Source organism: Pseudonaja textilis, chromosome 4, assembly GCF_049901715.1.
Source record: "Pseudonaja textilis isolate UNSWEBS1 chromosome 4, rPseTex1.2, whole genome shotgun sequence".
Taxonomy (NCBI): domain Eukaryota; kingdom Metazoa; phylum Chordata; class Lepidosauria; order Squamata; family Elapidae; genus Pseudonaja; species Pseudonaja textilis.
In genome coordinates, this window is record NC_141993.1 from 76,074,985 (window position 1) to 76,087,359 (window position 12,375).

The window sequence follows — 12,375 nt, forward strand, 5'->3', positions numbered from 1 at the left end:
AAGGCGAGTTTTACGCACGCCGACCTCGCTTTAGTTTAGTTTTGAATGGGCAGCCTCGGTTATATAGGGAAAAGGAGATGAACTTGCACCCGCTGGCATCTGGGGCTGCTTTTATTGCCGCGGGTTTTGGCGGCTTCGACTAACCAATAGCAAAACTTGGCAAATGGAATCGCTGGCGATTTACGCGCATTTAATGCAAACGAATCGCGCCTGTCTCTTTAAAGACTGTTAATGACACCAGTAGCATTTCCAAGGCTTATATTTGACACTTGCTAACCGGGGTTTGCCTGTACTTCTCCCCCTCCACACACACACACACACGCCCCCTCCCACCCCTGTGTTCAACATTTTTCACTCCATCTCCTTCACTTCGTAAAAATACAGGAATTTTAACATGTAGAGCGAAAAACCGAAAGAGCGCAGCGGCATTTTTAGGTGGGTTGACAGTACAGATGTTTAAAAACCCTCGGTGCTAAATTATCACTAAGCTTTTCGTATAAACATATGGAAACATAAAAATATAGGAAGCAAATTTTTAGAAAACAGTCTTTTCGGCTTTTCTTTGAGACTTTGTTTCAAAGGGGGATAACCAAGTTTTGCTGCTGCCGTTCATTGCAGAATACAGGCGCATTAAGCCAGCATTTCGTGTTACACCACCACCCAAATACATTTAAAAAAAAAAAATAGACAGAAGAGAGCCCTGGTTTTCGGATTAATAACTTCACGCTCTCTCACAGGCGTTCTTCGTCTGTCTATTCGCATCGCGGTCTCTTTTCCACAGTTGGAAACTGAGTTAGTGGGGCTGCAAACTGGGTTTTGTTTTCTTTTTAAGAGAGGTCGCGGAAAAAAAGGTAGAACGATTTCCAACGAACTGAACCTAACGATGGCTGCCACCCAAATTCAGCAGTGTTAATAAATGGAAGTTGCTTTGCACTTTTACACGCGCGTGGGCATCCATTCAGATCGTGAGAGGAGACTCGCGTTGGGAGGGAGGCCGTGAGAAAGGTGTACAGAGCTGAGTATGTCCCACCCATATGGATGCCAACAAATATTGGGGCGGGATTGGGGGTTCGCCTCTGTGTGCCACCCCACTGATCTCTTCTTTGTTGTTCTTTTTTTTAAAAGAAGAGTGTTGAGCTAATTTCTTAAGCCTCCCCGAACCTCCAAATGTGGAAGACTTAGTGCCTTCAACAGCTGGAGAAATGATGGTGGATAGGGCCCGAAGCAGCTAGGGAATGTCGGGGTTGGGAGGGAAGGCAAGGAGAGAGGGCAGGTCACCAGGGGCCAGTGACAAAAAGATGCTGATTAATTCGTCTGAGCGGCCTGTTATCGGTGACACTGAACGGTTATTTTGGAGAATGGCCATTGTTCCGAAAGGAGAGGCCAGGAGAAGTGGGCAGCGAGCGCGGCCGGCGTTTGTGGCCCACTCGCCAAGGGCGGAAGGAAGGCGCGGGGTGGGAAGAGGTACCTCGGTGAGTAACCCGAGAGAACAATTATTTTTTTTAAAAAAAATCCCCTTTGGGACCTTTTCATCGGAGTTGAAGTTTGGGAGGTTTCTACAAGCCCTCTCTTTCCCTCTTCCGATTTCTTGCCACTTTGGATGCCTCGTTCTCCCCCCTCCGCCTTTTTTTTTTTTTAATTTAGCCATAAATTGGAGCAGTTCGAGCTCTGAGCTGTTCTATTTTCTCCCTGTCAGAATGAGGGATTTGCTTTATGATGCATTGTGTATTAAATACAAGTAATCTGGGAAACTGATGGCTCCAGAGCCCCCAAACGCGAAGCAGAGCCGAGGTTCCTTTTCTAACTCGGGCGACGCCGAAGTTCACACACCTTCCAGCCCCCCTCCCCCACCCGCCTTCCTCCACCCCCTCTTTGCCGCCGCTTGGGTTGACCCCCGCATAGAAGCACTTTCGCTGGTTTACGAGGAGGAGGAGGAGGAGGAGAAGCGGCCAAGAAAGAAAAACCCTCGGGCGCAAAGATAAGAATTGCGCGGGAGAAAAAGGCTTCGGCGGTGTTTGCCCCGCGCGGAATCCGTGGCACCGACTTCACTCCTCGGATTGGAAGGAGACGCCAAGAAGGAGCAATGGCGGGTCCCGACCGGTAGATGGCGTTGCGGGCTGGGCTTCAAGCGGCCTTTTGCCTTTTCGTCCGAGCCTCGCAATCGAAACCCAGTTCAAACAAGGGGAACTTTACCCCCGGCTGCTTGCAGGAGGACACGGATTGGAGGTCAGAGGGACCCTCCACAATGTCCCTTCACAAGGGCTTGTGGACTACATTTCCAGTTATCCCCAGCAGTGTCTCTATATTGTTCCCTTCACAGTGCTTCGACTACACTTCCAGTTATCCCCTGGCCAAGAAAGATGCTTGGGCAATTTGTCTGAAAAATGCCAAGTCTATGTGGTCATAGAGTGACGGTCTTTTTTTTTTTAAATGTTTTTATCATTTTTGTCTGAAAAATGCCAAGTCTATGTGGTCATAGAGTGACTTTAAAAAAAAAAAAGTTTTTATCCTTTTTGTTTTCAGTAGCACCCAAGAAGTCTGAGAAATAAAGCAGCATAAAATGATCACCTGGGCAGGAGTCTCTGAAATTATCATCTATTATCATCTCCATCTATAAAGCTTCTGCATGTGTTTTTACTGTATACCTAACATCTACTCCTCAAAAGTAGTCAGACATCTCAGAAATGCTAACAGTACAACCATGCCACAAAGAGGGAGAAGCTACCTGCCCAAACCTGTGAAAAACATAGAATGAAAATAGGACAGTTACTATTCTCAACATGGTTGATTTCATAAGATCTGAAATCCAGACTCTTTAGATGTCAACTCTTCTGATTTGTCTCTTCTAAAACAAATCAGCTATCTATGTACTAGCATTAGTTGTAAATTTTAGTGGTATACAAACATCTACAGCACATTTTATAACACATTTCTTGCACACATAGAGTGTGTTACTCCATGATGATCACTTGAATTGACTTCTCCCCCTAGAATTTGAAATTAGAAATACTTCAACATCTCTTGGAAACATTGTAAATGGACGGATGGTGGATTACTTTAATCTAGCAACTATAAGATGTACAGACTTCAACTCCCATAATTCCTCAGCCAGGGGGCTAGTTTAGGAATTCTGGGAGATGAAATGCACACATTTTAAACATGCAAAGGTTGAGAAACAATGTTTTTAGCCTTAGGGCAGAGAAAAGAACTAGGCCTAATGCATAGGGTTCATATGACCCTGGAAAAGTGTGGGGGGATTTATAATCCAATTTTGCAATTCTACACAAATAGACTGTTCATAATATTCCTCATTTAGGGGTTAGAGATTTTTAACAATGCATATTCTAGCTTCCACCAGAAGCTTGTTTGACAACTATATATCTTGCAAAATATTTGGGGACATTTTAATGAGGAGGAGAGAACGCCAGAGAGAGAGATGCTAGGGATGTATTAAAGACCTAGCAAATCTATTCAGTGCTACTTGGCTGGCTTTAACATGGGTTAGGAACCTGTGCATGTTGTTTAATATGTTCTATAAACCTAACTGTTAGGTGACTTTAGGATCCTAGGCATGAGCAAATTCAGAAAATGGATTAATTGTTCCTATCAGATTTTTATCCCACCTTTTGAACTCAAGGCAGCAAACAAACTTTTCTAAAATTTTCTAAAAAATCCTAACTCAAGGATTTTTATCCCACATAACTCAAGGCAGCAAACAAACTTTTTGCCTCCATGATAATAAACTTTATAGTAAAATGGAAATTCAGCGGTTAAACAAAGACAAGGTTCCAACTGCAGACATCTTCTTGCAATATAATCTAAGTCCAGTAAAAACCAATGGTGGCTATCATCACTCTAGCCAATGCCATCACATGAAAAGTGGAAAAGATTGGCAGAAGATACATAATGTGACATCACTCAAATCATCATCATCATCATCATCCAAGAGCAACGCACTTATGAGTAAGGTGATATAGTACACCAACTGATTGCCTATGGAGATTCTCAGTCATCCAGGTCATGATTGTCCCAAAGGCGCATTTTTTTCAAGAGGCAACTGGACTGTTTGATTTTTCTTTGAAGACATTTTGCTTCTCACCCAAGAAGCTTCTTCAGAAAGTCCAGTTGCCTCTTGAAAAAAAAAGCATCTTTGGGACCCCAAGTGATTATTTCCCTTGTCTGTTTTGTGGGTACTTGTTAAGAAAATGGTAGCCATTACTTACTCCATCGGTTCCACACCTTCCCCAGTCTCTGTTGCTGGTCCAAAGCTCCCCACGTTTTCCCCCAATGGGAAAAACAATCCCAACACCCCCCCCCCCCACAAAATGGATCTCAAACTGCATTGTAGATTTGCTGACAGCAGGGCATATAGAGAAGTTTTATTCCTACCATAGAGAACTGCATAGTATTGCAATTAGAATTGGGGAGTTCCTTAATTATTTTTATTTATTTGTATCTCACCATTATTATTTTACAAATAACTCAAGGTGGTAAACATATCCAATACACCTTCCCCACAATAATAACCTTGTGAGGTGGGTTGAGCTAGGAGAGAATAACATAGCAGGCTGTCATGGCTATGGCAGAACTTGAACTCACAGTCTCCTGCTTTCTAGCCTGTAATTCCATTACACCAAACTGAGTCTTTCCTAGCAATTATATGGAATGAGAGGAACACATTTCTTTAAGTCCATTGTCTCTCTCAGAAAGGTCCAAGGAATATCTGAGAGAAAACTGACTTTGCTTTCAGGTCTTTTAGCATATACAGTAATATAGAGAACTGGAAATATATCAGAGAAAAGGGGCTGATGAAATTGATTGTACTCCGTTCTCCCAAATAAAAGCTGAAAAGAAATGCCTTGTATTACTCAAGTTTCCTTTCTGCTTCAAAAACGAGATAGAAACCCACCCTCAAATTCTTCTTTATCTGTGATTTGTCTAGTGCCACCATTTCTCAGAAAAGATAGCGGCTATAATTCCCAGATTTTTTTTTAAAGCAACTGTTTATTTAAAATAAGCCCCCAGTAATAGTGGCAGTGAGATATAAGTACAGCAGTCTGGTAGCTATTCCCAACAGAGTGTAAACTGATGCCTCTTTTAAGCCTTTAAACTCTAGGGCTGTCCCCAAAGTAAAAGTTCCTCTAATGGAGACCCTTATGGAAACAGCACATTCCAGCACATCGTTAAAAGAAAAGAAGAAAAGAAAAGAAGGCAGGGAAAGTAAGACAAAATAACTGTCCACTGCTAATAGGCTTCCTGGGGAGGGCAGCAGCTCTGCGAGGGACAGTGCTCAAAGAGGGGAGAGGATGCAGGTGGGGTGAGGGGGCAGGCAAGGAGCTGATGGCATAATTATTTCTTTTAAAAATATATCATTGGGTCAGTAGCACATATTTGCTGTCTTTTCTGCACAGCTGGTTAATAATTCAAGTTTATAAGAAAAGAGAAAGAAAAAAGAGAGGGGGGGAGAAGAAAGAGAAAGGAAGAAAAGAAACAGAGGAAGGAAGAGAAAAAGAAAAAGAAAGAAAGAAAAAGAAAGAAAGAAAGAAAGAAAGAAAGAAAGAAAGAAAGAAAGAAAGAAAGAAAGAAAGAAAGAAAGAAAGAAAGAAAGAAAGGCTTCATGACCTTTCTCTATTTCAAAGGTATTAATTAAAAACATATGATCTAATTTTTATAAACATTAGCTCATTTTCCTGTTTTATTGTGTGTACGAGAAATTCTTTCAGGTAAGATCAAAAAGCAAAAACAAAATGTGAGATGAATATTCCGTTCCATATTTAGTTCTTATTATATCTCTGTTTGCACCCCTAACTTTTCTCTTTAAGGAATGCTAACTTACTTGCAAAACTGGAGTTGATTCTTTTTTTCTGTACAGTCCCAAAGAGAGAAGGAAAGCAAAGGAAATTAAAGCCTCTCTTTTTTGTAAATAATAATAAGAGTAATAATAATAAAAATTATTTTTAAAAAATCTCCCCTGGTCTGGAAATGGCCCCGACTGAAAGCATGTTAATCTCCACCTCAGTAATTTGGTTCTTCTGAAGAAGACAGAAGCCCCTGCTGCTCTGCCCTGCACTTCATAAATCACATCTTTATGTGGACAAGGTCAGGGCAACTAACAGCTCAGACATGGGCCCTTTGCAGTGGCTCGAAGGACTTCGGCATGTTTATTCTCTCGCTTAGATCTCTGAGGAGTAATCCAGCACGCTTCTAATTACTTTTGATTATTTTCATTTGCCGGGGTCAGTCTGAGCTCGGCCAGGAGTGCTGGAGGCTTGATTTTCTGCAATATCTTTTTTTTTCTTTCCAGGACAGTGGTGTAGGCTTTCAAAATTAGCACCCCATTATTGTCCAGGCATCTGATATGCTAGTAAGTAGCAGATCTCTTCATTCTCTGTTGCCAACTACCTTGTTTCTTGGACTTAATTAAATGAAAATTATCGAAGTGGGATAGGAGAATTGAGATTTGGATCAGTTAAAAAATGTTTTGTTTTTCTTTAAAGAAAAACAATGATACTTCCGCACAGTACTCAGAGGCAAAACAATTATTTGTTTAGAAGATAACGTTTTCTCTTTTGCTTTTAACTAAAAATACGGAATTCATAATAACAATACAGGCGTGAAATCCCCAAATGGCATTTTTGAAAGAAGTCTTTGTCCAAGAAACGAGACTATAAATAAGAAGTTAAAAAGAATAATAATACAGGCATTAAAGCCCCTAAAAGCATTTTTGAAAATATATTTTTGCTTCCTTAAAAAAAGGCTTTGCCCAAGAAACAGAATTATATAAAAATGATTTGTTTTGTTAAATTCATTGTTCTTGTAAACAAAAAAGTGACTTGAAGCAGAAATCTGTTAACAGTAGCTTTAGAGTTGTAAATCATTTGTATATACTTATAAAAAGAATGTTCACATTTTTAGCAATAAAATATGGTTTAATGGTCAGATTTTTAAATCTAAATATTGTGCACATTGTTTTCATAGGGATATAAAATACATGTACACAAATAGAATTTCTAGCACAGGATTTCTTTGAGGTAAATATCCAGTGGAATCACTCTGCAGTTGCAAATATATATGCTCACAGTTCAAGTTCAATTATTATCCCAAATGAGAGAGTATTCTCTTCAAATATGAAAATTAATGCCACTTGAAAAAAACATTTCAATCAATATATTATTTTCTATATAAAGTCTCCCTAAATACTTATAAGAAGCTTTCATCAGAACCCTACGAGTAGAAACAGAACATAGATACAATGACACTGTGTTTGTATATCTCAATTGCCCCACACAACACAGTATATCTCTTTTAAACATCTGGCACTTTCCAAATTAGTGGAAAGTGTTGTCACATAAGAGGCCTCAGTAGAAAGAAGGAAAAGGAAAGAAAGTGAGTGATACTCCCAAATTTTAAGATGAATATTTCATTTGAAAATATTCTTGAAAAAAAACATATTATGGTCTTTTTCTCAGGTACCTAAAGAATCAAGTCCTTACAAATATTGATGTAAGTTAAAATGTAAGTTACTGATGTCAATAAACTATACTCAAATAATAATGCCCCGCCCTTTTGTTTTTCCCAAATATTATTTTATATTTGTAATTCAATAATTGACCAAAATAGATTTTAAAACCCACATGTTAAATAGATAACAGGGTTAAAATAATGTATGCAGTTGTGCAAAGCATTTGAAAAAGATGTTTGACAAAATGTGTTAGCCTGAGGATAGGAAATATTAAAAGTAGCTGCATTTCCAGTGCTTAAAAGATAATATATCCCTGTATCTGACTGAGCTAAATTTCATCACTTTATTGGTGGCCCTAGCAGAAATATAATCTGTCCGGGCCCAGAAATATACAGGCAACCAGGGACAAGCAGCTGTGTGAACTGCTTTACTTTACTGCTTTCAGTATTGTTTAATGCACACAGTGCTACTTTTAAGATGGCATCCAAAATCAAATCCAAGTGTACATCAGTGGCAATGATGCCAAAATAATAATGCACTTGATGTCTTGCAAATATTGCCATTATGTACTTAGCTCCTAGCACTTGATGCAAATAGATAAGTCACTGCAGTTCTTTAATGTCATGTATGTGGTTTCATTCCCTCCCCTCTTGATACCTGTGACAATGCAAGGATCATAAGGGTTTTAATAAAGGCAAACAATAAACACAAACTTGGCATAGGAGGTTTGCTCAAATAATAAAAATAAAACTCCAATAAGCAGAGTCAAAATGGTAGTCCTTGATCTATAACTGCAACTGAGTCCAGAATTTGCACTGCTGAGCAAGGAGGTTATTAAGTGAGTGTAGCCTAATTTTGCAAGCTTTTTTTTGCCATGGTTAAGTGAATCACTGCAGCTGTTAAGTGAATCACGTGGTCATTAAGTGAATCTGGCATTTCTCATTGACTTTGCTTGATGCAGGCTGGGTGGGAATGTCACAAATTGCATGCAGACGACTCCAGGATTCTGCACCTGGCATAAATACGTGCTCTTGCCAAATGAACTAAATTTTGATCATGTGCCCATGGAGAAGCTACACTTTTTCTGTGCTGTTTTAGCTTCAAATGTTTGCTAAACGATTGGTTATAAGTTGAGAACTTCTTATACTCTCCAATAATAATCCAATAAACCAGAATTCAAGAAGAAACTACAAATAACAAACTGGCTTTCCTGAAATGTTACTAATAATGTAAGCCTGCAAACCACAATCGATGTGTTCCAAGATGAGGGGCCAGCACAGAAAATGCATTGCCATGCATTCCTGCCGTTCTTCAAATGTGAGCAGAAGAAAGGCACAGCTCTTGATACGAAGACCCAAACAGGTGGGGAAACTTCAGGGTTGGTCTCCCCAGGCATATCTGGGATGAAAAAATCAATGCATAGCACAAGACTTCAGTTTAAATACATAATTTGAAATGTATTTCATAAAATATAATTTCCTTAATTTCTGAAGCACAAGTGGAAATTGTGGGAATTTTCCCCTAAAAGTAGAAATTATATCTTCATAAATGATTTAGATAAGGGATAGAAGGCGACCTCATCAAGTTTCCAGATGTCATCAAATAGCCAACACCTCAGAAGACAGGGTCAAGATCCAGATGGAACTCAACAGACTTGAATACTGGGCCCTATCTAACAAAATGAAATTCAATGATGAGAAATGTAAGGGGTCTAAACTAAGGCAAGAAAAAACAAATGCAAAGTTATAGAATAGCTGGTATCTGGCTTAATAGTAGTAATAATTGGGGGGAATCTGAGAGTCCCAGGAGATAGTCACTTAAAATATCAGTCAGCAGTGTGCTGCAGCTGCCAAAAAGCTAGCTGAGTCCTAGATTGCATTACAGAGAACAGAATCAAGATCACCCGAAGTGTTAATACCACTTTATAATTCGTTGGTAGGACCACACCTGGAGAGCATGGTGGGATTAAATTTTTTTTACTACTGGTTCTGTGGGCATGGCTTGATGATGTGGCAGGGGAAGGATACTGTACAATCTCCATTCCCTCCCCACTCCTGGGGGAAGGTTACTGCAAAATCCCATTCCCTGCCCACCCCATTAACCTGCTATTCAGCTCCATTCTCCTCTGCAGGGCAACAAAAGAAGACCCAACTGCTCAGCTGAGACTTGGGAGACAGAGAATAGATGGGAGCGGGGCCAGTCAGAAGTGGTATTTGCCAGTTCTCTGAACTACTCAAAGTTTTCACTACCAGTTCTCCGAACTACTGAAAATTTCCACTACCGGTTCTCCGAACTACTCAAAATTTCCACTACCAGTTTTCCGGACTAGTCAAAATTTTCTACTGGTTCTCCAAACTACTCAAAATTTCTGCTACCAGTTCTCCAGAATAGCACCTGCTGAGTAGCACTTCTGCTGGAGAGTATTGCATCCAGTTTTGGACGTCACAATATAAAAAGGAAGTTGAAAAAAGAGAGCAAAGAAGAACAACAAAGATGATTAAAGGACCTGAGGCTAAAACGTATGAAGAACTATTATGTCTAGTTCAATGAAAAGAAGAGCTGAGGTGATATGGTAGCAGTGTTCCAATACTTAGGTAGTTCCTAAGGTCTACCACAAAGAAGAGAGGGGCAATCTATTTTCCAAAGCACCTGAAGGCAGGACAAGGAGAGGTGTGCTGTCCCAGCCAGTCTATGGGAATTGGATAGTTGCTTAGGAATAATGAGCTGTCCCCTTAAGGGAATGCATCATGTTAAATGTAGTTAAAGGTATCCTGGGAAATGTAGTTCATGTCACGTGGCCACATCTGCAATCCTGATTCGTCACTAAATTGACCCTCAAGGGGTTAGGGGAGGCTTCCCTCCGTTCTTGCCTGGACTCATGAACTGATAGTAGCTTTTTCTACTGTTACAAGATGGGTTAGGAGATAACCATCTTTTACCTGCAAGGCTGATATACAAAGGATTGGTCATTAAAGAAGAACATCATCACAAATGTGAGTTATGAAGATATCTGATGTACCAATAAGTGTACTTTGTTACGGATGTTTTGTGGAATTTGTCTATCTGCATCTGCACAGCTACAAATCCATCTCTGTGCAAGAGACAGAAAAGGGGACCTAACTAGAAATAAGGAGACATTTCTTGACAGTTAGAAGAATTAATCAGTGGAATGGCTTAGCTCCAGAAATTGTGGGTGCTCTATTACTGGAAGTTATTAAGAAGAAGTTGGACAACAATTTACCTGAAATGACATAAATTCTGCTGCTTGAGCAGGGAATTGAGTTAAATTGATCTTAAGTCAATGTTGAGTGTTATATCTGTATATGTATAGTCAGGGGTGGGATTCAAATTTTTTAACAAGCGGTTCTGTGGGTGTGGCTTAGTTGGTGGGTGTGGCTTGGTGGTCATGTGACTGGCTGGGTGAAGCCAACTCAACATCACTCACATTGAGGCACGAATCTCCTCGCCTGGCCTCTTGTGACTGTGGGGATGCTGCAACAGTTGTAAGTGTGAAAAATGGTCTTAAGTCACTTTTTTCAATGGTTACTCCACACAAGCAAAGTACCAGCAAAGGAGGGGGGAAAAAAACTCCAGAGAAGTTCCTGAGACAGGAAGCCTAGTCCTGCCAATAATGTAATAAGGGTTAACAAGAGAGGCAGTTTTTGTAAGCAACACCAGAATGTTTCCTTCCTGCCTTTCTTATAGGATTAGGCCAGTAATTTCTTCTAACAACCAGTTCTCTGAACTGCTTAGAATGTTAACAACCAGTTCTAGTGAATAGGTGCAAACCTGTAGAATCCCACCCCTGTGTATAGTCCTTGTCACCTGAATAGGTGAAGCAGCTGATTGGCCTTATCCAATTCAAATGATAAGCCTGTTCAGGTCTGGTTCAGAAAGCTATTCCAGGGATGTAATTGGGAAATCAAGCCTGCTTCAAAGTCAAATGTAATAGCCTTAGTTAAATGTCACCTTTTTGTAGTCTTTAGGTCTCTCTATGACCACCCAACATGGTTTCCCACAAAGGAAATTGAAAACTCCAATTTAAGCCTCCAAACAGGTTTAAAACATTTTTAGATTCACCCCTGTCCCCCAGCTAGGACTAACAAATCCATAAAATTCTAATGCCTTCCTTTTTATCTAGAAGTCACCCAAATTTTTGCAGTCCAGATACTCTTGCCTCACAACAAGAAAAGTAATGAAAGATGCCTGCCCTTTCCAAATGAATTTCAGAGCCCTATCCATTTAATATTTACTACATCTTTGATTCCATTTTAAAAAGGGTGGCCTCTGAAAGCTTCCAATTGAAAACATGATTATGTGAATCAGTCTACAGACTGATTTGAATTTGGTTCTTTTATCCCATATTTCAAACACAGGTCCCCAAAGTCATGAAAACAAAGTTTATATTTTATGTTACACTCAGTTAATACATACAGGTAGTGCTAACTTTTATGAAAGATGTTTAATAAACATTGGAATTCTACATTGAAAAAAAAGTCATGATAAAGAAATGGATGTTTACCTAATCAGCACTCCAAGGCTAAGAAAGACTGTCTCGGAATAGTTGAACACAGATGATCTACTCTTCATGTAGTTAATTTTTCTTGGGGATCTGTGGTTTTTATATATCTCTAAGATTCATTTATCGTTCAACAAATGTCAAATACAGGAAGTCTTCAATTTATGACTATAATTGGGCCCAAAATTTCTGTTGCTCAGCGAGACATTTGTTAAGTGAGATTTGCCCCATTTTACAACCTTTTTTTGTCACAGTTGTTAATTGAATTACTGCAATTGTTAAATTACTCATACATTTGTTAAGTGAATCTGGCTTCCCAATTGAGTCTGCTTGTCAGAAGGTCACAAAAGGAGATCATATGATCCCAGGACACTGCAACTGTCATAAATATGAG

The 12,375-nt window shown here is 39.7% G+C and overlaps 1 protein-coding gene across 8 annotated transcripts in view; it reads right to left on the minus strand.

Annotated features, from left to right (window-relative positions):
* The window catches only part of MECOM (MDS1 and EVI1 complex locus), a 534,866-nt gene that overhangs the window by 77,392 nt on the left and 445,099 nt on the right, over positions 1–12,375 (minus strand). The gene's annotated exons all lie outside the window — the stretch shown is intronic.